This window comes from Natator depressus, chromosome 23, assembly GCF_965152275.1.
Source record: "Natator depressus isolate rNatDep1 chromosome 23, rNatDep2.hap1, whole genome shotgun sequence".
Lineage (NCBI taxonomy): Eukaryota > Metazoa > Chordata > Testudines > Cheloniidae > Natator > Natator depressus.
In genome coordinates this window covers 17,152,025-17,177,685 of record NC_134256.1, presented here as the reverse complement: position 1 = coordinate 17,177,685, position 25,661 = coordinate 17,152,025, and the positions used below count along the sequence as shown (strand labels likewise).

The 25,661-nt window shown below is 50.9% G+C and overlaps 1 pseudogene; it reads left to right on the top strand.

Moving 5' to 3' along the window:
• LOC141976483 (butyrophilin-like protein 9) lies at window positions 1–25,661 on the top strand (annotated as a pseudogene).

Below are 25,661 nucleotides of genomic sequence, written 5' to 3'. Positions count from 1 at the left end.
GGGCCAGCTGGACTCCAGGCCGGCTCACAAAGGTGGGAATTTTGCATGGTGCTTCTCCAGTGCTGGCGCCTCAGCAGACAGAGCCCATCTCTTCCCCACGCTCGCTCGGGCGTCTGGCCGCGGCTGAGCAATGCCAGCGTAACCCCTGTGTTTGCGTTTCAGGGCGCGGTGACGTCTCTAGGGGAGCAAACAGTCAGGGGCTATGTGGCCCTTTTGCTCTGGGGGCTGGAGACTTGCTGGAGCCTGGCGGGGCCCTGCTGGGACGGGCCGAACCCTCCAGCCCTGGGTGCGGCGAGTTCGGGGGATGGGCAGGAGCTGCCTGCCGCAACTTGGGAAACTCCTGTGTGGGGAGGGGCCTGGCGAGACCGTCAAGCGGGGGAACGGCCAGCTGTCACCTGGCGGGGGGAAGGGGAAGCCCAACTGTCACCTGAGGGGGGATCTCAATAGCTGTGTGGCGGGGCGAGGAGGGAGGTTCAGGAAAATCCCTACCGCAGAGACCCCCACGCGTTGCCTTTAGAAGAGGTGACCCCCACCCTGAGGCTGCAGGGCACATCCCAGAGCCGAGCGGCCATTCCAGGGTCAGTGTCGGGGGGTTCGTCCATTTCCGATGGGTGTGTTTTGCAGACATTGGTGCTGGGTTTACAGGTTCTGCGATGTCGCTGCGTCTCTGTGTTATTGCAGGTCACTTGTGGATGGAGCTGGGCGAACAGTTGATGTTTCGGGCTGGCAGCAAACTGAAAACTCAGAGCAAATATTCGGGTCAGTTCCGAATGCTTTTGGAATTTGTCAGTAAATCAGGAAACTCTGCTTGGGGTCATAAAAATGTTTCATTCGGGGCAACTTCCTAACTTCATTGGGCCTGCCCCACCCAACCTTTCTCTTGGGGTCAGGACACTTGTCTGGGATGTGGGAGACCCACATTTGGAATCCCCACTTTGGAGCAGGGTCTTGAACTCAGTATGAGCATCCTAACGCCCAGGGCACAGGCCACTCTGGGGTGGGCTGCTCCCCTGTGGAGGCTGATCCACTTTGTATAACTACTTAAATAGTAGTTGGGCCAAACAGCAAGTGAGTGAAAACAACTCTATAAGCTGGGGATTGAGGGGCTCACTTGGGTGGTAGGAGCTAGGGGCTCAAATCCCTCCTCTGAATGAGGAGAAGAGATGATTTGAGTCAGTGTCTTCTACCTCCTGAGTGCCTTAATCCCCAGGCTGGAGAGTCTCGTGCTCTTTGGCCCAAGGGATAGCGAATTGTTAGCTACTATTTAGGGGTCAAACACACACTTCTGAAGCTAACCTGAACAACGTATTAAAAACCTTTGTCCAGCTAAAACTAATTGGGTCAAATTCGTGAATAGTTTTGGGTTAGCTAAAACAGCATTTTTCGGCTAGTAAACTATTTGTCCAGAAATTTTCACCCAGCTCTACTTGTGAGAAAACAAACTGATTTGTTGTTGTGGGATTGTTTGTGAGTGCCAGGACTGCACACAAAGCGATTTGTTTGAAGGTTTGTGACTGCTGGGGATGCATTTTGATCTATTTTGTAGATGCATCCATGAGCACTGTGATACTTTCCATGTGGGATTGTTGTAGGTTGTCCATAAGTACTGAGGCTACTCATATGTTGGGGCTGCATGCATACTGGTTTTCTATGAAAGGGTCTTTTTGTGAGCGGTGGGGCCACTCCTGCTGGTTTGATTTTGTAGTGTTGTTTGTGAGTGCATGGGCTGTGATCACACTAGATTGTTATTGTAGGGTTACTCATGAATGCTGGGTGTGTTGTTAATAACAACAGTGAGGTGGAATGAGAATCCCCAGTTGTTTCCATGTGTAAATTGCTGCGTTGCTCAGAATGAAACTCCCATGTGGGGTCAGGCTGTTCTATGGGGCAGGGGAGGTGACTTCACTGTTTCGGGGAGACCTCCCTGTATTTCTCTGCTTTGTTTCCCCAACTCTGCCCTAGAAGAGAAACTCCCTCTCTCTCCCAAAGTCATCGCTCACGGTTCTTTGATTTTTTTTTAAATAAATTCCACTACTGGGATAAGGGCAGGTCCATAGGTTTGGGCCTTACCCACAAGGGCCCCTGTTTCTCCTAGAGCAGAGTGTGTGAGAAGCTGAAGCCACCTATAGATTTTTTTGGGGGGAGCAATCCCATTGGGTGCCCCATCATATCAGGACCCCCGTTCTGTTACCTGTGACTGCGGGGAGCGGGGGCAGTCACAGCCGTGGACACACCCTGATTGTGCTGCTGGAGGAAAGACACAGTGTCTGTGTCCTGAGCAGAAGCCTAGGCCCTTGAAGCCGAGATGTCAGGGAATGTCGGGGAGCGGCTGCCCAGACCCCCGAGGATGTGGCGAGCAGGAGGAGAGGCAGAGAGGTGAGCGCACTAGATTTTTAAATCATTGTTAAATTGGTTTTACACTTGGTTTGTTTGGCAACAGCAATTTTTTTTCAATAATGTTGCTTCTTCTTCTTTGTTTATTTTGTGGTTGTCTTTCGGATGCTGGGGCTGCGCACACACTGGTTTGTTGTCATTTCCGTGTCTGCTTTCAGATTTGCCCTGGTTGTTAACACCCGTATGAAGCACACAAATGTTACTTGCCCTGGCTTTAGAGGGGCAATCTGAGGCACGCAGACAGGAGGGGACTTATCAAAGCTCACACGGTGAGTGAGTAGCACAGTTGGGAATGGAACCCAGTGCACCAAGCCCTGGGTATTCGCCCAAAGATCCTTCTTCCCACCCTCTGCAATGGGAAGTCTCGTGTCCTGTCAGTGCATGGAAGTGACACCATTAGCCCTGGAAGCAAAATATAACTGGGGGCTGGAATCTGCCTGGATTAGGGTGCATCCATAGTTGCACCGGAGCTAGGGTTGCGTTAAAGACATTTGTGTTTTGACAATGGAAAGGATGATGCATATACTGTGGTTTTGAGTGAGTTTTAATAAAACAGAACCTGAGTTATAATCTTTAGTCAGTAATGGACTGTTTGGGGTATTGATTGTATAGTTTGTGTCTCGTACCATATCCCACTGGGCCAGCCAGTTCCCCCAACCTGGGACTGGATCAGAGCCTGAGTCCCCTCTCTCGGGGAGGCCTCGTATTCCATTTCATTTCTGGCTGACACTGGAGAGTTGAAATCATGGCTCTCTGATCTCTGTTTTTAGCTGAGGCTGTCTTGAGATTTCCTGCTGGGTGGGGTCAGAATTGAAGGAGCAGAACCAGACAGAGGGAGAGAGAAATTTTCCTGTTGAGAAACCAGCCCTTTCCTAATGCTGAATTTCAGGAGAAGCCATTGTGGGGATGGCCACAGGGTTGTTACACAGGTGCTAATGGCAGGGAAGGTGTCTGCTAGATAGTCTGTCTGCTACTGTCAGCTCCACATGACAGAGAAGTTAATCAAACTTTGGTGCAGAGACAAAAACCATGACAAATTTGCACAGCTGCAATTGTAGCTTTGGCCAGTAGATGGAGGCATTAATGTGTGACTAGAAAAAATAAAGAGACAAGGCATGGGAGGTAGTATCTTTTATTGGACCAACACAGGTAAGGTGGAGTTTTTCATTGGGATTGGAGCAAAGTGCCATCTGGTGGATGGGAAGGTGCCTTCACCAGGACAAGCCTGCAGGGGTCAGAGATGAAATATTTCGAGGGGTTTCTTGTTATCTCTGCTCCCCTACTTAAGAATTGCACATTGTCTAATAACCCCTCACTGGAACCCTTGCAGCACTGTTGACATTCCCAGCCATGTGCATATCACTGAAGACCCTGTATAGATGTGAGACAGCCAAGGGGGCGTGTGCCCTTCCAGTGATGGCAAACACCCCCCCACACACATACCCACAGATTAGCCCCAGTCGCTGTTCTCTGGCCAGTCATCCTGTGACTCCCCTGATGGGAACTTTACACTGATCAGAAAATAAACACCAAGGAAACTAACAAGAGAAACCCAAATAATTAACAGGAGACAGGACCTTTCACTCAGACACTCTGCCCTGTTATGACGTAACATTTCTATTGTGGTAGCACTTAGAGACCAACTGGGTCAGGGCCCCATTATGCCTGGCAGTGTACAAACAGAGAGCGAATGACAGCCCCTGCCCCAAAGAGCTCACAGTCTAATATCTGAATCCCAAGCATCCCCTGGAGACAGAAGAAAACCCCAGTAGGGTACTGCTTACCACTATATGCTGACTAGCATCTACATCTCTCATATTAATAATATGCATTATCCTCACTATATATGTATATATGTATATATATGTGTATGCATTAAGCACAAATAATATTAAACACAAATATTAGCGCAATTATGTAGCCTAAGTTGGCCTACACCTTTATTATAGTCCTGGTCACAAGTATCCTACCACATCTTGCATTTGCTGACGTAAGCTTTGGCTTATAAATAGGAAAACTGTCAGGATCAGAACATGTGAGTGTTTTATCATAGCAACAGGTAGGGAGTTACTCTTACAGGTCTGTATTCAAATGTCAAAGGTAGAGGGCAAGACATAGGATTATTCCAGCCTAGTACAGACCTAGGTGTTTCCGTCACCATGTGTTCAGAACAAAGAAATAAGGGGCACACCATGGTACCAGAAAAACAAGGTAGAAAGCTGATTGGTTAAATCTAGTCTCAGATGACATACACAGCACCTTGTACCTCTAAACAGGTAGGGTATAAAAAGAGGGCTTTAGGGGTGTAACTTGGGGAGCACACTTTGTGTAAGGGAATGTGAGATGGCTTCTCAGAGACTGATATTGTATTGAACCTGTTCCCTGTAATATATCATTGTTGGCTTAGACCAATAAACCTGACTGGTATTGGTTGTTTGGGCTCTTGAATACATTTCATAAGGAACCAGAGTGTGGTCAAGCCACTGATTTTACAATTTATCCACAGAACATCAAATCAGAAACAGAGACCTCATTCCTTAGCTCCTGTCCACCGAGCCCCTGACTGCAATTTACTGTGATTGTATACGTTACAGCAGCTCCTGGAGATCTCAGCCATGGTCAGGGCCCCTTTTTACTGGGTGCTGCACAGACACTAAGGGCTGGTCTGCATGGTACTGCTGGGAGAATTCTGCACCAAAAAATTAAAAATTCTGTGCAAAATATTTTTAAATTCTGCAAAATTCTGCAGATTTTATTTGTCAGAATAACACAGTATAATCATGCCAGTGGAAATTGTTTCGGCAATTTATTTAAAACTATGATACAATGGATGAAGAATGGGAGTTGGGAGCATTGGAGGAAATCCCCAAACCCCCTTTGTCTAATAGTAATGTAGTTTGACCCTTTATTTCTAGTTATTAGTCAACAAATACATGCAGCCATATGCTCAGTATTACATCACAAGCAACTGAAGAGCAAGTGAGAGCTGGAGAATCAAACTCACAATTTATATTGGCTACTGACCATCTCCAGAAAGGTCAGTAGTAAACAGTTCATGGAACACATTTTGATGGGAAAATTTAGCAGTCGAAAAATTTAGATCAGTTCTAATCACTAAGGCACCATAAGCATTATAAGGCCATACTGTCATTTACAATAAGGCTCCTTTACACCACTCTAGCAACGTAAATGAACTTTAAAACTTTTACACCTGTTTTATGCTCCTGGGTTGAATTTACTAAGAATGGGAACAATTCAGTAACAACAATGGGAACAAATAAGCAGGCAGGCTGCTACATTATGCTGTGCCTGAGGGGACAGAGTCTGTCTCACGCCTACCTCCAAACACCCCAAAGCCCTGCCACTGCACGCCGGACATGCTGGAATAGTGAGCCGTGAGCCAGAACCCTACCCAGTCGCCCAGCCCCACCTCCCAGGGGGAGTACTTGGCCTGTCACTTCATCTCTCTGCACCTCAGCTCCCATCTGTGAAATGGGGATAACAATTCTGCCTTGTCTCAGGGGAGAATTTTCAAAGTCCCTAAGGGAATTAGGAGCACAAGTACGTGACTGTGCTCTGTGCCCACTGCCTTGTGCTCCTAAATCCCTCACAAGTGCTTTTGAAAATCTTTCCTTAGATTGTGAACGCTTCCAGGCGGGGGTTGTCCCTCACTAAGGGTTTGTCTGCACAAGAAGCAGCTGGAGGAGATGTAAATCATTGTGGGGTGGGGGAACTGGGCATGCATGGGGAGATGTCAATCACTGCTGGGGGGCAGGGCTGGGCATGTGTGCGAGAGGGCGTTCCCCCTGGGGACACTCTTACTCAAGTGTATGAGGGGCATTTTCCAGTTTACCTCATAGCAAAAATAGTGTAAATTAACCCTGATCAAGGCTCTCTAATTCCAGAATAAGGGTGCCCCCACAGGGCTTTATCCCAAGATAACTACAATGATTATTTACATCAGTATAGTTCTGCTGGACGATTTCCTTGTGCAGACAAACCCTTTGTGAGAGACAGTCCCCGCCCAGAAGAGTTCACAATCTAAGGGAAGATTTTCAAAAGCACTTGAGGGATTTAGGAGCACAAGGCAGTGGGCACAGAGCATAGTCATGCACTTGTGCTCCTAAATCCCTTAGGGGCTTTGAAAATTCAACCCTGAGACACGGCAGAATTATTGTCCCCATTTCACAGATGGGGAGCTGAGGCCCACAGAGATGAAGTGACAGGCCCAAGGACTCTGCAGCAGAGCTGGGACTTGAACCCCAGTCTCCCAGAAGTGTCACCTTGGTGACTTAACCATGAGCCCAGCCTTAACCCCTGAATGTGCAGCTTCTCTGGAAGGAGGGATTATTTGTACCGAAGGAAGGAGCTAGGCTGGGCTGTCTGGCTGGGGCAGTTCATGACAGGGCTAAGATCTGACAGAGCTCAGCGTGGCCCTGGCCTGGCTAGGAGTGAGCAGAGGTCTGCAGGCTGCAGGGCAGAGAGTTGCCAGGTACCGAGTTGTCACCGGAAAGTCCAGTTGAAAAGGGGAACTGGCAGTGCCCAGTCAGGTGTACTGACCGGACCCTGACGGTCCAGTTCCGGGGGGGGGCAGGGAGGGAGCACTGGGTCATTAACCCACATCAGCCCCTGCTCAGCCAGGGCCGCCTCCCAGCTCCCATCCCAGGCCTGGAGCAGAGGCTGCCCAGCGGGTTGAGGGGAGGTGGAGACGATCCAGCGATGAGGAGTGGGGGGAGAGCAGCGACGGATGGAGGGAGGCCAGAAAGGGGCGACCAGGTGTGGGGGGGCCAGGGCCTGGGGAAGAGGCAGAGAAGGGGCGGGGCCTCGGGGGTCTGGTTTTCAGCCAATAGGAAGTTGGCAGCCGGAGTCAGTGACTGATAACGTCCCTGATGGGGGAAGGGAGGGGACTGAAGGAGGCTGCAGGAGCTACCTGGGCAAAAACCGTTACCACAGGGGCCTATTCTGCAGCACTGACCAATGGCGTCTCCCTAACACCTGCTCAGAGCTGGTCACTGGTATCTCCCCAGCCCCCTCTGCACCCTCCCTCCTGCTAACGGCTGGTCAGTGGGGATCTCCCTTTGCCTCCTCCCCCAAAATCCTGCGCTCCCGCCACGAGTCTCCTCCAGCTCCGCAGGCTCGGGCAGGCCCCGTTTCTCCATCACGAAGGTGATGACGGGCACAGACACCAGAAGAAGCAGGACCAGGGCACAGCGGGCGGCCCAGATGGCAAGGGACATGGCCGGCCCTGCAAATGGAAAGGGACACGGTGAGGGCCGTCTGAAAAGCAGCGTGTGGGACTGCAGTGCTAGAGCAGAGCACTGGGACTGGACACAGAGCTCCCGGAGGCCTAGATCTAAGGTGGGATCATGCTGCTGGGTTCCCCCGACAGGAGCCCTAAGTGTTTGCACTTCTTGGGGAGGATCCACCCTTTTCCCCAGCACTGGGGCACTCTTGCTGCAAGTTTGCTCAGGCTACACCCGGATTCTGTGCAAAGGCCTCTGTCATAAACATACAGCTAAGGGTAGCCTAGAATTCCTCCTTTCCTGTAAGGGGTTAAGAAGCTCAAATAGCCTGGGGGGCACCTGACCAACAGGACCAATGGGGAAGGAAGATACTTTCAAATCTTGGGAGGGGGGAAGGTTTTGTTTGTGCTCTTTGTTAGTGTGTGTGTGTGTTCTCTCTTGGGACTGAGAGAGGCCCAAGAAATCCATCTTCTCCAACCCATCCTAATCCAAGTCTCCAATATTTCAACCAGTATAGGTAAGCCAGGCAAGGCGGATTAGTTTATCTTTTGTTTTGCTTGTGAATGTTCCCTGTGCTAAGAGGGAGGTTTATTCCTGTTTTCTGTAACTTTAAGGTTTTGCTCAGAGGGGGATCCTCTGTGTTTTGAATCTGAATACCCTGTAAAGTATTTTCGATCCTGATTTTACAGAGATGATTTTTACCTTTCTTTTTTTTTTTTTAAATAAAATCCTTCTTTTAAAAACCTGACTGATTTTTCCATTGTTCCAAGACCCAGGGGTTTGGGTCTTTGATCATTTTGTAACCAATTGAATAGGATATTATTCTCAAGCCTCCCCAGGAAAGCGGGTGTAGGGGCTTGGGGGGATTGCTGGGGGAATAGGACTCCAAGTGGTCCTTTTCCCTGGTTCTTTGTTAAATCACTTGGTGGTGGCAGCGATTACCTAGTCCAACGTACAAGGAAGAATTTGTGCCTTGGGGAAGTTTTAACCTAAGCTGGTAGAAATAAGCTTAGGGGGTCTTTCATGCGGGTCCCCACATCTGTACCCCAGAGTTCAGAGTGGGGAAGGAACCCTGACAGCCTCACAAGAGCTTGTGACAGACGCAGCAGCCCAGACCCTATCGCCCCTCTCCAGTGTGGCTGGCAGTTCACCTTGGGGGCAACCCCGCGCTGGGCAGAGGGGCAGCACGAGGCCTTGACACCAGCTGGGTCCTCAGAAAAGGGTGGAAGTGGGAAGTAACCAATGCCATGGGGCTGTCCTACCCTTCTGTCCTGAGGGAACTGGAACGGCAGAGCCCAGTTCGTACTAGGGGTGACTGTGCTGCAGGCCAAGTTGTTACCCACCCTGGGGTGAGTTTGGCCCAGGCTTTATGCCCTGAGGCCAGAGCCGGGGGCACAGAGCCAGGCTCTGATAATCAGGGTGTGACAGAGCAATAGCCCGTTACCTGTGCGGGTCGGCTCCTCCCCTCCTCCACTGCTGCTCGCACTGCCTGTGGGACAAGGGGAAAGAGAATCGCACCGTGTGGGAGAGACGCCTGCAGCCTCCGCAGGGACGCGCCTCCCAGCGACAGACAGAGCGGTTCTACCAGCCACTGGGGCCAGATCCCCAGCTGGTGTAAATCAGCATCACTCTGCTAGAGTCAATGGACCAGATCCCCTCCATTGGAGTCATAAAGTTATAAGAATGGCCATAGTGGGTCAGACCAATGGTCCATCTAGTCCAGTATCCTGTCTTCCAACAGTGGCCAATGCCAGGTGCTTCAGAGGGAATGAACAGACCAGGGCAATTCATTGAGTGATCCATCCCCTATTGTCCATTCCCAGCTTCTGGCAAATAAAGGCTAGGGACACCCTCCCTGTCCATCCTGGCTAATAGCAATTGAAGGCCGTATCCTCCATTAACTTATCTAATTCTTTTTTGAACCCTGTTAGTGTCTTGACCTTCATAAGATCCTCTGGCAAGGAGTTCCACAGGTTAACTATGCGTTCTGTGAAGAAATACTTCCTTTTGTTTGTTTTAAACTTACTGCCTATTAATTTCATTTGGTGACCCCTAGTCCTTGGTTCTGGGGCCAGTTTTGTTCAACATCTTTATTAATGATCTGGATGATGGGATTAATTGCACCCTCAGCAAGTTTGCAGATGACACTAAGGTAGATACGATGGAGGGTAGGGAAAGGGTCCAGAGTGACCTAGACAAATTGGAGGATTGGGCCAAAAGAAATCTGACGAGGTTCAACAAGGACAAGTGCAGAGTCCTGCACTTAGGAAGGAAGTATCCCATGCACCGCTACAGGCTGGGGACCGACTGGCTAGGCAGCAGTTCTGCAGAAAAGGACCTGGGGATTACAGTGGACGAGAAGCTGGATATGTGTCAGCAGTGTGCCCTTGTTGCCAAGAAGGCCAGTGGCATATTGGGCTGTATTAGTAGGAGCATTGCCAGCAGATCAAGGGAAGTGATTATTCCCTTCTGTTCGGCACTGATGAGGCCACATCTGGAGTATTGCGTCCAGGTTTGGTCCCCCAACTACACAAGGGATGTGGACAAATTCGAGAGAGTCCAGTGGAGGGCAACAAAAATGATTAGGGGGCTGGGGCACATGACTTACGAGGAGAGGTTGGGAAAACTGGGCTTATTTAGTCTGAAGAAGACAAGAGTGAGGGCGGATTTGATAGAAGCCTTCAATTACCTGAAAGGGGGTTCTAAAGAGGATGGAGCTAGGCTGTTCTTAGGGGTGGCAGATGACAGAACAAGGAGCAGTGGTCTCAAGTTGCAGTGGGGGAGGTCTAGGTTGGATATTAGGAAACACTATTTCATTAGGAGATTGGTGAAGCACTGGAATGAGTTACCTAGGGAGGTGGTGGAATCTCCATCCTTAGAGGTTTTTAAGGGCCGGCTTGACAAAGCCCTGGCTGGGATGATTTGGTTGGGGATTGGTCCTGCTTTCATAGAACCATAGAATATCAGGGTTGGAAGGGACCTCAGGAGGTCATCTAGTCCAACCCCCTGCTCAAAGCAGGACCAATCCCCAATTAAATCATCCCAGCCAGGGCTTTGTCAAGCCTGACCTTAAAAACTTTGAGCAGGGGTTTGGACTAGATGACCTCCTGAGGTCCCTTCCAACCCTGATATTCTATGATTCAGCTGCACAGCCTGGCTCTTTAGCTCACGCTATAGGGCCCCATGCTGTGACCTGTGGAGAGCCCCAGGTCACGCATCTGCTGTGTTATCCAAGGTGGTGGCAGGCACAGAGCCAGGCCCCTTCTGCAGGGGGGACAGCAGTGTGGGTACCACTGGGGTTACGTCAGAAGTGGCCCTGCTCTGCTGCAGGCTTCCCCTGTACTGGTATCGGGGGGCACCTGCACCAATGGATGGACAGAGAACCGACAAGGGGAGGAAATGGGGGTGGATACACGGCACTGCTTGGGGGTGGAAATTCCTAGTGCCAGGCCTAGGCAGGAGGCAGAGCAGCCTGGATGGGGTGAAATCCTCTCCTGTCCCTGGGGAGCTGCTCTGCCTGGGAGCAGAGTGGGTCAGGTCAGACGATGGATGGGGGATGTTCCCTGCACTGCCAGCCCCTCACGCAGTCTGGGGAGTGTTAACCATCCCTGCTCTCTCCTTACAGGTCCCTGCCCGGGGTGTCCCCATGGCGATGCGGTGGCGGCTCTGTGTGTGCGGCCTGGGGATCCTCCTCCTGCCACCGTGTTCTCCCTCTGGTAAAAGCATTTGAATCCCAATTATTTCCCTCCCTGTCCCCCATGTACGCTGCCCCCTGGAGGGCTGGGGTACAGGCATCTGAGGCCCAGCCCCCACGACCCCTGGGACCTCCTCAGTCCTGCAGAGTAAAAGTATCAGGCCCAGGAGGCTGTGGGGAGGGGATGGCGTTAGGGTGACTGGGGTGCGTCCTAGCTCTGGGTGGCAGGATTGTCGGATCGCCCAGCTCCTGCTGCCCCTGAAACAGGTTCCCAGAGCCCCCCTGACACTGATCCCTTCCTGTAACACCATGGCACCGGAAGGCACCGTGCTGCTAGACCTGCTCCACTGGGAACCTAGAGTCTCATGGCCTGCAAGGCTGAGATCTTCACAGCTGCCTGAGGGATGGGGATGCCCAGTTCCCATTAGGATGAATGGGAGCTGCAGCATCGCCTGCTCTAAGCCTTCAGTCACCAGGAGTCAGGAATCAATAATCAGGAGATTGGCTAAAAAATCATGAGATTTAAAAAAAATAACCCACCTTTTGCGGTCTTTTTGTTTCCTTTTTCTTTTTTGAGCCTTCCATCACACTTGGGTCACATTTTCAAGCTTTTCTCTGCAACCACTAGAGCTAGAAACTGACTTTTGTTTTAAATGAAAGCTGAGATTCTCACAGAATCACATGCCTCCAGGAGCTGGGGCTTTATGAAAAACACACAGTAGCTCAAAGGTTGGCACCCTCTCCTCTTTCTGATCATTCAGTCTGCTCCTGGGGTTGTCTATTGCAGAGAAGTTCTCCCTGGCTGACTCCCCACACCCCATGGTGGGGGTAGTTGGCCGGGATGTGGTGTTACCCTGCCAGCTCTCGCCCCCGGCCTGGCTGCCCAGCATGGATGTGCAGTGGAGGAAAACTGAACCAGGATTTGTCCTGATTCATGAGTACTCGGATGAGGGTACCCAGGACCTGCTTGGGGAGGGTTACCAGTCCCAGAGAGAGCTGTTCCCACAGGAGTTCAGCAGTGGGAATGTCTCCCTAAGCTGAAACGGCTCCAAGTGGTGGATGCTGGGACATACCAGTGCCTTGTGAGGAACCCAGAATGGACCCAGGAAGCCACCACTGAGCTACGGGTCGCAGGTGAGACACGGCACTAAGGGACACTGTGTCTGGGCAGCCAGAGCCTCGTCTGCCACTGGGGGTGCCCCAGCACTGAACCCAGCACTGCAATAGGGTCTTGTGCTGAAGGAAGTGATGTGCAGGACTCCGTAGGGGGCGCTCTCCCCTCACACTCAGCGCTGACCCCACTGGGGTGCTCGCAGGGTCAGTGCTGCATTAAACAACCTCGTTTCAATGAGATGTAAAGCTACAGCCCTCAGCTCTCATGCTTATGGCGATGCTGTTCGAGGGAGTGGGACCTTTACCCCCATGTTCTGCCCAAATCCCAGCTCAGGTGATAATGAAATTCAGCCTCCCTGAAACTTTCCCTGCAGTGTCCAAGGACTGGGATATTGTTTGTTATTCTCTGGGCACTGACCTGGCGTTCCGTGCTGTACAAGGGCAGTGGAAGGGATGGTATCTGGCCATTGAGCTCACTCAGTAACCTAGCCCCAGACAATACAGTTCAGAAACATCAAGCCCCAGCTGAGGGGCCCACCTGTGATAATGCAGAGCATTGAGGTTGTTTTAAATCATCTCCCATCTTCAGTGGCTCCTAGTCCAAAGGCTCCACAGGAGATGTCTGCTTCTAGGCAGAGATTTAAATGAGGGGAAGGTGGTTGTGTGCAGCACTGGGAGAGAGAAATCCAAGCAGGAGGGGTGGCTTTGCCTGGGGCACTGTTACCAGTGTGGGAGCAGGACACCAGAGGGGACAGTTATTGGGAGGGTGGCACAGGCGGAGTCGGAGCAGTGATGTAGGCAGGGTCACCATCCCTCACCTTCTGCTCTGTACCAAAGTGCAGTGATCCTGACAGCTACTGGGCTGCACCCCAGATGTAGCTGCATTTCAGCAGTGGGTGCAGTGGTCTCTGTGTAGCTGTATAAGCCTGCACCTTCCTCTAGGAGCCTTCAGGGCACAGTGCTCTCTGGAAATGCAAGACAGTATTATTTAATTTCTCCAGTCATCAGGATGAGGGATCCCAGGGAGACTTTGCACATACGGGAATGGAGCTTTCCAGTCACAGCCCCCTATACCCAGCAGTAGCTGGGGAATCACATGGTGCCACCAAAGACACGATTTCCTGACACACACACACTCTGTCTCTCCCTGCAACAGTGGCTCCAGTGTTCATTGATGTCCTGGGCCCCCGGGGTCAGGGGATTGGCCTGGTCTGTAGATCCACAGGCTGGTTCCCCAAACCCGAACTCCAGTGGGTTGGAAAGAACTGGCAGAACCTGGCGATGGAGATTGTGACCGACGTGACTCAGGACAGGGAGAACCTGTACAGGGTTGTGAGTCACGTCGCTGTCACAGAAGGAGAAGACAATGGAGACATCAGCTGCATAATGCAGAATGGCCTGCTGCAGACCGAGCGACAATCAGCCATTCACCTCTCAGGTGAGTCCCCCCGTGCAGAAGGGGTTGTTGTTAGTGCTGCGGAGAGTTGTTAAAGCTGCTAAGTTGTTACTGCTGCTAGTGTTGCTGTTCTGGGAACTCCGATGTCAGCTGCACCAGCAGACGGTGCAGCATGTTACTTCAGCAGACCCTGATGTTACTCATAAGAAAGAGCACAGGCTCCGTTCAGTGGCGATGGCACTCGGCCAGGTTTATTGTGGACGAAGCCTAGAGCCCCATAGGAGCCACAGTTACACTAAGGCATGTATGCCTGTGTCATAAATATAAAGGACAGGGTAAACCCCTTTAAAATCCCTCCTGGCCAGAGGAAAAATCCTCTCACCTGTAAAGGGTTAAGAAGCTAAAGGTAACCTCGCTGGCACCTGATCACAATGACCAATGAGGAGACAAGATACTTTCAAAAGCTGGGAGGAGGGAGAAAAACAAAGGGTCTGTGTCTGTCTGTGTGATGCTTTTGCCAGGGACAGAACAGAAATGAAGTCTTAGAACTTAGTAAGTAATCTAGCTAGGTATGTGTTAGATGATGATTTCTTTAAATGGCTGAGAAAATAGCTGTGCTGAATAGAATGAATATTCCTGTCTGTGTGTCTTTTTTGTAACTTAAGGTTTTGCCTAGAGGGATTCTCTATGTTTGAATTTAATTACCCTGTAAGGTATTCACCATCCTGATTTTACAGAGGTGATTCTTTTTTTACTTCTATTAAAAGTCTTCTTGTAAGGAAACTGAATGCTTTTCATTGTTCTAAGATCCAAGGGTTTGGGTCTGTGGTCACCTATGCAAATTGGTGAGGATTTTTACCAAACCATCCCCAGGAAGTGGGGTGCAAGGGTTGGGAGGCTTTTGGGGGGAAAGACGTTTCCAAACTATGTTTTTTCAGGAACCCAGATAAAGTTTGGCGGTGGCAGTGGAAGTCCAAGGGCAAAGGGTAAAATAGTTTGTACCTTGGGGAAGTTTTAACCTAAGCTGGTAAAAGTAAGCTTAGGAGGTTTTCATGCAGGTCCCCACATCTGTACCCTAGAGTTCAGAGTGGGGAAGGAACCTTGACAGCCTGCAACAAGGTACCCGCTCAGCCTGTGCACCAGGTGCTGTCCCCGCAGCCAGACAAAGATGCCCCACTTATGACTTCTCCTTTTATACACTGATACAAACAAGTTCCGTATTACATTCCAGATGTTGTGAGTTATCACCCTTATCCTTGTCCCTGCTAGCTGGAACAAAATATCCTCCTCCATTAACCTATTATCCCATCTTTATCCTACAAGGGGTCGGTTTGTTCCTGTACCATCTCTTACAAATGTGTTTACATAGTTACTTGAGAAATCTGTGTGTTTTTGTACTATCCTCTTGAGTCAGGAATGTGCTTACTTGGTGCTAGCTAATAGCTGGTGTATTGTTATTTTTCCAAGGCCAGGCCTACTCTGGTTCACAGCCATTCGTTCACACTTTTAGTTATACCTCAGGCTCCAACAAGGCCTACAGGGGTCACCATGGGAGTGCGGGGCCTGGAATTGCACTCAGCTAGCACCTCTTTCTGGTACTGAGACATCAAATGGCCTTCTAACCTGATTTGTGGGGCCATTATTGACGGAGTTTTCTGTGATCTGGACAATCTGCCTGTCAGGAGCTGGGGCTGAGTCTTGTGAAATGAACTTGATATTGTTCTTTGAGGAGATGTTGCATTTGGTTGATAAAGGTAACTGGGATGACATAATAGACTCAGGGTGTGTCTACACTAAAAACACTACACCCTGCAGCTCTATGGTTTTAACACTTACTACAGCGACAGAAGGGGTTCTTCCATGGCTGTAGTAAATCCAACTCTCTGAGAGGCGGTAGCTAGGTTGACAGAAGAATTCTTCCATCAACCTACTGGTGTCTACACTGGGGGTTAGGTTGGCTTAACTACGTCACAGAGGGTGTGAAATTTTTCATAGTCCTGAGAGATGTAATTAAGCCAACCTAACTCTGTAGTGTAGACCAGGTCTCAGACTCCGTAAGGGGTTTGACTTAGTCCTGCATGAAATTCTGATAAAAAAAATATTAGCACTGTACAAACTCAATGTAGCCCATGCTATATGGATTAAAAACTGGCTAACTAATAGATCTCAAAGTAATTGTAATGAAAAATCAGCCTCAAATGGGGATGTTTGTAGTGCTGTCCCGGGGGATCTGTTCTGGGCCAATGCTATTCAATAGCTTTATCAATGAGCTGGAAGGAAATATAAAATCATTGCTGCTAAAAGTTGCAGATGACCCAAAAACTGGTGGAATGGTAAAAAATGATGGGGACAGTTCAGTAGTGCAGACTGACCTGGATCGCTTGGTAAGGTGGGTTCACTCTAATAACATACTGTCAGTGATCCACACCTGTGCTGTGGCTCCAGCGAAAATTCCCATTTTGTCACACATGCATTTCAACATGGCCAAATGCAAGGTCACACATTTATGAACAAAGAGTGTAGGTCACACTTACAGGATGGGAGACTGTAATCTGGAAATCTGAAAAGGACTTAGATATTCTTATTTATACATACAAGGGTTGCATTCACCGTCTTCACTCTGGGAGCTCATATCCATCAGGAGAAAGGAGGTGACATCACCTCTGTGTATGCTGTTAGTGCAGGGGTGGGCAAACTACGGCCCATCAGGGCTTTGGATCCAGCCCGTGGGATTACCCCCGTGGTACCGCAGGCCCCGCGCCGCTCTCAGAAGCGGCCGGCACCATGTCCCTGCAGCCCTGGGCGGGAGAGGGCAGAGGGCTCCATGCATTGCCCTTGCCTCCAGGCACCGCCCCCCACAGCTCCTATTGGCCAGAAACTGGGAACCGTGGCCAATGGGAGCTTCGGGGGAGGTACCTGGAGGCGTGGCAAGGGCAGCGTGTGGAGCCCTGTGCTCCCCCTCCCCCAGGGGTTGCACAGGGTTGTGGTGCTGGCCGCTTCCCTGAGCGGCACAACGTGGGGCCAAGGCAGGCAGGCAGGCAGGGAGCCTGCCCTGGCCCTGGTGCGTGCCGCTGCTACCCCGGAGCCACTTTAGGTAAGCAGCGCTGGGCCAGAGCCCGAACCCCTCCTGCACCCTGCCCCCCAACTCCCTGCCTGGACCTCACACCCCTCCTTCACCCCAACTCCCTGTCCTGAGCCCCGTGCTGCACCCCCATGCACCCCAACTCCCTGTCCTGAGCCCCCTGTCGCACCCTGCACCCCTCCTGCACCCCAACCCTCTGCCCTGAGCTCTCTCCCGCAGTCCACACCCCTCCTTCCCCCTGTCCTGAGCCCCCTCCTGCACCCTAACCCCCTTCCCTGAGCCCCATCATACACCCCACACTCCTCCTCTGCCCCAATCCCTTGCCCTGAGCCCATTCCTGCACCCCGCACCCCCTCCCACACCCCAACCCCCTGCCCCGGCCCTGCATACAATTTCCCCACCCAGATGTGGCCCTCAGCCCAAAAAGTTTGCCCACCTCTGTGTTAGTGTAATGCCAACAGACCAGGGTCATCAGCAGGCAGAATTGAACCTGGGGCCTATTGGAGCTTATTGCATGAGCCTCTACCACATGAGCTAAAAGCCACATGGCTGTTGGCTAAAGCTATAGAATAGACTCATTTTATCTCTCTCTCTAAGTGGTCTCGGTGCCACTAAATGGAACAGAACACCAAACTCAGATGGCATGTGGGTTACATAAGCAAGACCACTGTAGGAATACTGTGTCCAGTTCTAGTGCGCACATTTTCAGTTGGGATAATGACAAATTGGAAAGTGCTCAGGAAATAGCTACAAGAATGATTAGAGGTCTGGAAACCTGCCTCACAGTCAGAATTGTAGGAGTTCAAGTTATAGAGCTGATCCAAGGGAAGGTTAAAAGATGACTTGATCATGGTCTGTAAGTACCTACACAGGGAGGAGATTTCTGGCAGTCGATAGGTCTTTAATGTAGTAGACATAGGCAGAACAAGATCTGATGGCCGGAGGTTGAAGCTAGACAAATTCAGATTAGAAACCAGGTGCAAAATTTTAACAGTGAGGGGAATTAACCATTGGAAGAACTGCTCTAGGGACATGGTGGATTCTCCAAGGAGTTGGAATCTTTCAACCCAAACTAGGCGTCTCTTTCTATAAGATCCACTCTGGCTGGACCAGAAGTTCTGGGCTGGATGCAGAGATCACTGTGAGAGGTTCTCTGGCCCGAGTTATACAGGAGGTCAGACTAGATCATCATAATGGCCCCTTCTGACGTTAACATCTGTGAATCCATGAACTCATAACACACTGGGGCCAACTAGGAAAACAATTGTTCTCTGCTGAACTTATCTGGACTGGACGTGGTGACTGAGAACTGGGAGGCTGTGACAGTGACAATCTGAACAGCTGGGCAGGCTGGGCACGGAGTCTCTGGCTTTGTAGCACCGGTAGAGGTTTGGGCACAGCAGAGTCCTGGCTCTTGGAACTGATGCTGCGCTGGCTTCTCCGGTTCCAGTGGCTCCCATTTGTGGCTGTGATCTGAGCATGGAGGGGACATTCCCTTCAGTCCTGGGAATTTCTGAGGATCTCTGAGCCAGGACTCAGCTGTCAAACCAAGTGACAAACCCCATTCTCCAGCTCCAGGATGGGACTGTGCTCCTCACACTCTGCGCTCTCTGTTTGCCAGGTGACGTCTTCCCCCGTGTTTCTCCCTGGCTGGCTGCATTCTGGGTAATGCTCACTCTGTTTCTCATTGCTGCTGGAGCTTGTGCATATCTTGGATATGCAGGTAATCGGAATGAGTTATTTGCATGTTTAGAACCCGGCCCTAGAGGGCAGTGGGCTGGGGCATGGGAGTGTCTTATTGTTCAGATATTTACCTTGTGTTGGTTTTAGGGAATAAACCAAACTAACAAATACACTGGGGTCCTGGCCACCCCTGTATTAGCATATTGCTCAGTGTTTCTCCTTCCTTCTGTTCCGTATCTCGCTGCAATGTCTGATTCTTTGACTCACAGCGAAGCAAAAGGCCTCTCAGAAGAAACACTCTAAAGAGGAGGCTCTGTTAAATATTGGTAGGTCTGCTGCTCTGTCTCTTTCTCTGTCTGTTGAGATGTGTGAGCTCTGTGACTGCTTGGTATTACCTGTGGGCTCAGTGCAATGAAAGGGATGGAGCTGGGTGGTCTTTGCGTAGTGATTCCTCACCTCCCCACATTCTCACACACACTGCTGATAACAGGTTGGCAAATGTGTATTTTGCAGCGGAAAGCCAAGGGTCCATGCTTGTGAGATTCCCAGTATGTGAGTGCGACATGGAGACGGGTTTGCAGTGACAAATCTTGGTCAGATTCTGCCACCTTCACCCTGGGCAACTGCTCGGTGGCTCTATTCTCCTTAAAGGAAACAACACTGCAAGGTCAATGTCGCTCTGTGAGATGATTCCATCCCTGTGACTGTCGAATGCACAGGACACAGGGAGGGTGATTAATCACTGGCATAAGCTCCCCAGGGCCGTGGTGAATTCTCCATCTCTTGGTGGCATCAGATCCAGACTGGGCACCTTTCTGAAATGTGCTCTAGCCAAACCTGAGTTTATTGGGCTCAGGGCAGGGGGAACTGGGTGAGATTCTCTGGCCTGTGATCCACAGCAGGTAAGAGGAGATGATCTAATTGTTCTGCTTTGCCTGAAACTCTATAAATTGAGCAATGGACACAGCAGCACCAGGTTTTTAAATTCCACATGTCTAATTTATTCCACGGTGAACTTTTCAGTATTTAATAACAATACTGGTTTGTTGTGATGGTGCTGAGTGGTGCTGACCCGTTCCGCTGGGCACTGCGCACACATGCAGGGAAATACAGATGAAAGGTGCAGAGAATGGATACAGCATGCCAGCACGGTGACTGGGGTTCTCCCGTCAATCACATCCCAGAAGAGCCCTGAGGATCCCCCTCCTTTATCTCCTTTGCCCTCTGCCATGCCCCCTTGGCATGGGGAGGGCTAGATGGGGCTCCCTTAGCAATCAGTGCTGTTCTGTAACTAGCCAGAGGGGTCGCTGTGGAGTAACTGACCCCACCCCATAGTTCTTCTGGCCCTGCTGCACCAGCCCAAGGCCTGCTCTACACACAGCCCTGCACCAGTTTAACTCAAGGCATGTTTTGTAACCTAATTAGTTAAACTTGTGTAAGATTGTGTGTAGACAAGGGCTAAGAAGTGAGAGACTCCCCCAGGTCTCCGGCGTGTTGGTGCGTATCACTGACGGCCAGCCCTGCTCCTGTCAAACCTGCCGGCTCCAGCTCTGGGTTGGGAGTGTGGCTCTGGGATGTCTGTGACTAACCCCAGTCATTAGGGTGTGAACAGTACCACACAGTGTGTGTCTCTGGGACTGACTCTTTTCTCTTCCCCATTTCAGACCCTGAAAAGACTGAGAAGACCACCTTGGAATCAGGTATTTGGCTAAACACCTAGTAAACGTGTGTCTGCGCTTTCACACTATAATGAGATGGAAAAATCACCACATGCGCTGAATGAACTTCAGTCACCTTCATGTTCATCTCCCCCCTGCCCTGGAAACAAACACTGCAGAGTTTGTAGCTCACATTTCAGTATCATCCGAAACAACAGAGACTGAATTTAATGCACATGGAATGGTGGGACTCAGGCTATGTCTGCACTGCCCAATGGTTCAGATTACAGGGGTGTGAATAGGAATGTGCACCAAAGTGCTGCCCTGTAACAACCCTGTGTGGATTCCGTAGGTATGAACTAAAAGATTCCTAGTTAAAAGTTGAACGTAGTCCTAACTGAAGAGAGACTGGTGAGTGTGCACCAGCAGCATCCACATGTGACAGTCCCAGCTTAGCACTTTTGTGCATGCTGCAAATCACACCCCCGTAGGCTGTGTTGCCCAGGGTCATAAATCCAAAGCAGTGGTAACTTAACTGTTTCACTCCAGGTGGTGTCAGGAATAAATCAATGGGAACATAGCACTTCCCGCTGATGAAAGCTTGATACAAATAAGTGTGCTCTTATATAAAATGACTATTTATTAGATTTAAGCACACACAAACATACACAATAGGTTTAGAACATCCCAAATAATTACCTAAAATCTGAGATGGTATTGAGTAATTAACAGCAGGACAATGATGGCCAGTTGCTTCCAAGCTGGAGAGTAGGGTGTCAGGAAAAAGTCTCTCAGGATAGCTCCAGAGAACTGCTCCAAAATACACTCTATTATCTACTCTTTTTATAATTAGCTTTTACAAAACACACAGCTCATAGTGACCCCTACTGGGTCATCATGTCTCCTAACTTCAATAAATTAAAACAACAAGGAGTCCGGTGGCACCTTAAAGACTAACAGATTTATTTGAGCATAAGCTTATCACTAAAACATTCCTAACAATCTTAGCCATAATAAGCTTCTGTATCAAAGACGCCCAAACTCAAGGTCTCCATCCACCTATTTTATTTCAGTCCCATAATTTGTTGACTCCTCCGCTCCTCCCATTCTAATTAGCAGAAACTGCAAGCCTGCAGCTAGTATTTGACCTTGCCTCCAAAAAGCCTGCTTGTCCAGATTAACCCTTAACTATGTGATGTTCTATTTTATTAATTCCGGGTGGCCGAATGCACACTCTGTGGCTGTGATTAGCTTAGTCAAGTGCTGGGGTAACACACTCAATTCCGAGGTAACAGTCGAACAATGGGGCTCTGTAGACTAAAACCTTAGTCAGGGGCTGGGGGCAAACTTCCTCCATGCAGGTCTGTGGATTTATCTCAGTTCTGACCTGCAAAATCGCTGCTATGCCAATGCTGGACTCCACAGTCCTGTCCTCTTCCCCCTCCCCCCGAGGCTAAGCATTGGCTGCGAATGAACACAGACTCCAAACGCTACTACATTCTCTGTGTGGGCTCTGTGAGGTGCACTCTGATGGGCCCCATCACCCACATTGTTCTCACAAGAGCTGGGGCAGAACCTGACCCCACATCTCTAGCAGTGGACAGTAAATCCAGTGCCACACAGCGCCACGGAGCTGTTCCCAAGTTAAGCTCTTGCCAACCACTCACCCTAGAATTACACACTTGTGCAAATCAGCACCACAAAGGGATTGCCCGGCACAGAAATAGGAGGTCTGAGGCCGGGTGACAGGCTGCAGCAGGGCAGGCCTCTCTCTATGTGATACATGTGCTGGCAGTGCTGGCAGTGGGGGAGTGCTGCCCCTAGGGGCCATTCGTGGGCTCTCTGTAGGGGCTGATCTGGGACCGTGTCTGTTGTTCATTAACAACGGTTTTGTCTGACATGTCCTGTCAGCTCTGATACCCTTGGCACATTGGATCTGTCTACACTACAGGAGGAAGTGAGCTTCCCAGCTTGGGTAGCCAGATACATGCTAGGTACTGGGGGTGGGGGGTGGTTCCTTGTAGCTACCTGCGTGTGTTCCCAGGGGGTCTGAGTGGGTTTGTATTTGAGCAGCTGGCCCAAGCTGCTGCACCTGCCAGCCCCAGATACCTGGCTACTTTTAGTGCACTGGCTCAAGCAGAACTAGCACGTGCCTCCCTGCCCAGACTGGGATGCTCACTCCCAGCTGCAGTGTAGACGAACCCAGAGTTTAGCTTAGTCACTGTGCTCAGAATGACCACACTGAACCCACAATGGCCTCCTTCTCTTTTCTCCCCAGTGAGCCAGGAGCTGCGTGAGAGGCTTGGTAAGTTCATCCACCTCCCCACTAGAGCCTCTGGGCAGAAGCTCCCACCCACACACGGTGCTGAGCAGATCCAGAAGCACCGACACCGCAGGGCAGGGCTGAGTGAACAATTTGGGCCAAAATCAGAGTCACATTAGAGTCACCCCAGTCCCACGGCAGCACTGTGAGCTCTCTGCAGCAGACACAGGATTACCTGCTCTCGTGCCTGAATAGACAGACAGGTGTCACCTGGCCTTTGACCATGCAATGCCATCACATTGTTCTGATGCAGGAGAAGGGGACCGGCCACTTTCTATAGATGACTGTGGCAGTACAGGCTCTTCTGGTCCATTTCCCAGAACATGGAGATGAGCAAGAGACCAGATTCACGCTCACATTTCCATGCTTTGTTGCCAAGACTGGACCCCAGATCTGAGCTGAAATCCTCTCCAGGTCTATCTATGTCCCGGTTACACCTGGAGTGTGTAGCTTTGTTGCTCCAAAAGGTTATTAGTAAGTCTCTTTAAACGGAAGGGTTGAGAATGTCAGAGCTGCATAGATCCAGACATGTGCGTGCCATCAAAGTTAAATGTTTTGCAAATTCCAGCCTGATTTTTATCCTGTCAGTGTCCCTTAAAAATCCCCCAATCTGCTGGGGGCCTCAACAACCAAACAGCAGCTTCTTACAGGCCTGGATTCTGCTCGGGGTTACACTGGTGTCAATCCAGATTTGGCCGGGTGAAGCATCTGGAGTTATGGATTTATCACTGAGAGCAACATTTGCTCCAGTCCCCGACACTAAGACACAATATAAAGGCATCCCTGAGAGCCAGTCATTGCTGTTAGCAGAGATCACTGGGGTGAAAGGGCCTGTCTCTCACTTCACACAACTGTGACATTTCTCCTTCAGCAATGGTGGCCTGTGAACCTTGGGTAAAGTGATCACACGGTCACACAGCAGCTCCCAAAATTGAGCCCTCTGCCTAAATGACAAGTTATAACTCCATCTCTTTCCATTTCAGACAGGGCGGTCACAGAGCTAGGTAAGAGGACGTATTTTCATGTCACATTTCACATCGCTTGATTCCTTTCTATCTGCCAATGACCCCTCTCCCAGAACAGCGTCTCCTGTGGGAGCGAGTTCCCCATGTTGGCAGGGCCCCTGACCATGTTTGTTCCTCTTCCCTTGCAGATTTCAGGAGGGCTCGGAGCTACATGGGTGAGTGGGGCTGCAAGGGGCTGAGCAGACTCTGCACTGGGGTTAGTGGTATCGGCATTGCTGAGCTGTCAGAGGTGTGGGGTCCCCATGGGGCAGGCAGGGCAGGGCGTGCGCTGGCTGCAGAGCCTTGGGGCTGGATGCTGTGAATTGTCCTGAACACGCTGCCCTGAGCTGGAAGTCTCACCCCTGGGCAGCTCCCTCGCAATCCCCCCTTCAGCTAGTCCTGATGCCCCCCCAACATCTCCATTGGCCTTTCAGTGATGATCCATCCCTACCCTGTCAGCTCCCCCAACAGCCCCACTCAGCCCTCCCTCCGCAGCCTGCACAGTCTTCACCTCCTGAGCACCCTCCATGGACCCTCAGAGCCCTAACGCCTCTCTGGGACCAATCCTGTGCAGGGGGGAGTGAGAAGATGCAAGGAGCCCAACCCCCACTACCCCTCCCCCCACCTCCCACCAGCTCAGGGACCAGGCCCAGCCACCACCCTGGAGCTCCCGTCCAGATCCAGGCTAGCAGCGTCAGTCCCACTAGTCACCTCAACCCTTAATACTCTGTCCTTCGCTCCGGCTGTGCTGGCTAGAATCTCTCCTGTGGGATTGTGGGGTCCCTGGCTGACCTGTGGCTAATGGGGTTATTCTGGTTTTTCTCCCCAGTTCCCATCACCCTAGATCCAGATTACAAACACCCCGAACTCACCATGTCTGTGGATGGCAGAACAGTCCAGCACAACCCCCCATCCCCAGGGCTGGCTGCCCCCTCTGGGGCTCTGATCGCTGTGGGGAGGGAGGGGTTTGTGGCCAGGAAGGATCACGGTGGCGGTGGTGGAGTTTTCAGGGGGTACTGGGAGGTGGAGGTGGGGGACAGCCCGGACTGGGAGCTGGGGGTGCTGAGTGAGACTGTGAGGGGCAGAGTGAGACAGGAGAGGCTGGAGAGACTCCCTGAGTGGGCTCTGGGGAGATCTGAGGGGCGGTATCACCCCAGCAAGGCTGATACTGTGATCCAGACCTGGGGTGTGAGGCCAACAATGATTGGGGTGTATCTGGGTCTAGAAGGGGGGAGTCTCTCATTTTATAGTGTCAGTTCAATGGCCCTTATCCTGGAGATTCCTGTGGAAGGTTCTGAGAGATTGTTCCCGTTCCTCAGCCCTGGTCACGCTGCGGGGAGGGACCAGGGGAAACTCCTCAGCATCTGCCCCCCCAGCGACTGGGATTTCCGTCAGGAATTAATGGTTAGTGGGTCTGTTAGTCAGGGAGATCCAAGGGCAGGAAACAACACAGGGCCACCTGCAACAGGAGAAAGAGCCCGAGCCCCTGGAGACAACCAAGTGAAAGGAAACAGCGCAGAGCCATCTATGATAGAAGTTGTCCAAAAGTTCCTGCCCACTAACTGGACCCCCAAGTGGATGATGGGGCATAAAACAGAGCAGGAGAATCTACAACTGCAAACAGCCCCCAAAGAGAAGGGGGAAAAGAAATGTCCAACCTCCGAGGTCTGAACCCTTCCTGTGGGACAAAGGGAATCATGCAAGAAAAACACTCCGAACTTGACTCCCTAGGGGTCTCTGGAGCTGACTCTTGATCCCAGGATACCAGGGCCAGGAAATACGACGGGGGAAATCATACCCAAACGCTGACACCTGGGAAAGAACCTCGCCCCACAGGGAATGTGGGGAAATGGCGACACGTCAGATGTTTCCTCCCCCTTGAACTCAAAGGAAAACAGCAGCAATTTGTGATAATGCTTTGCCCCGACACCCAGTTACATCGGAACATGCTAATTGGAGGGAACTGCGTTAACGCGACTGTTAAATGTAAGAAATTGAATACACACTGGTCAGGGGATGCAGGGAGGAAGGGTCTTGCAGTGGCACTGACTCACACCTATTGCAGATACAC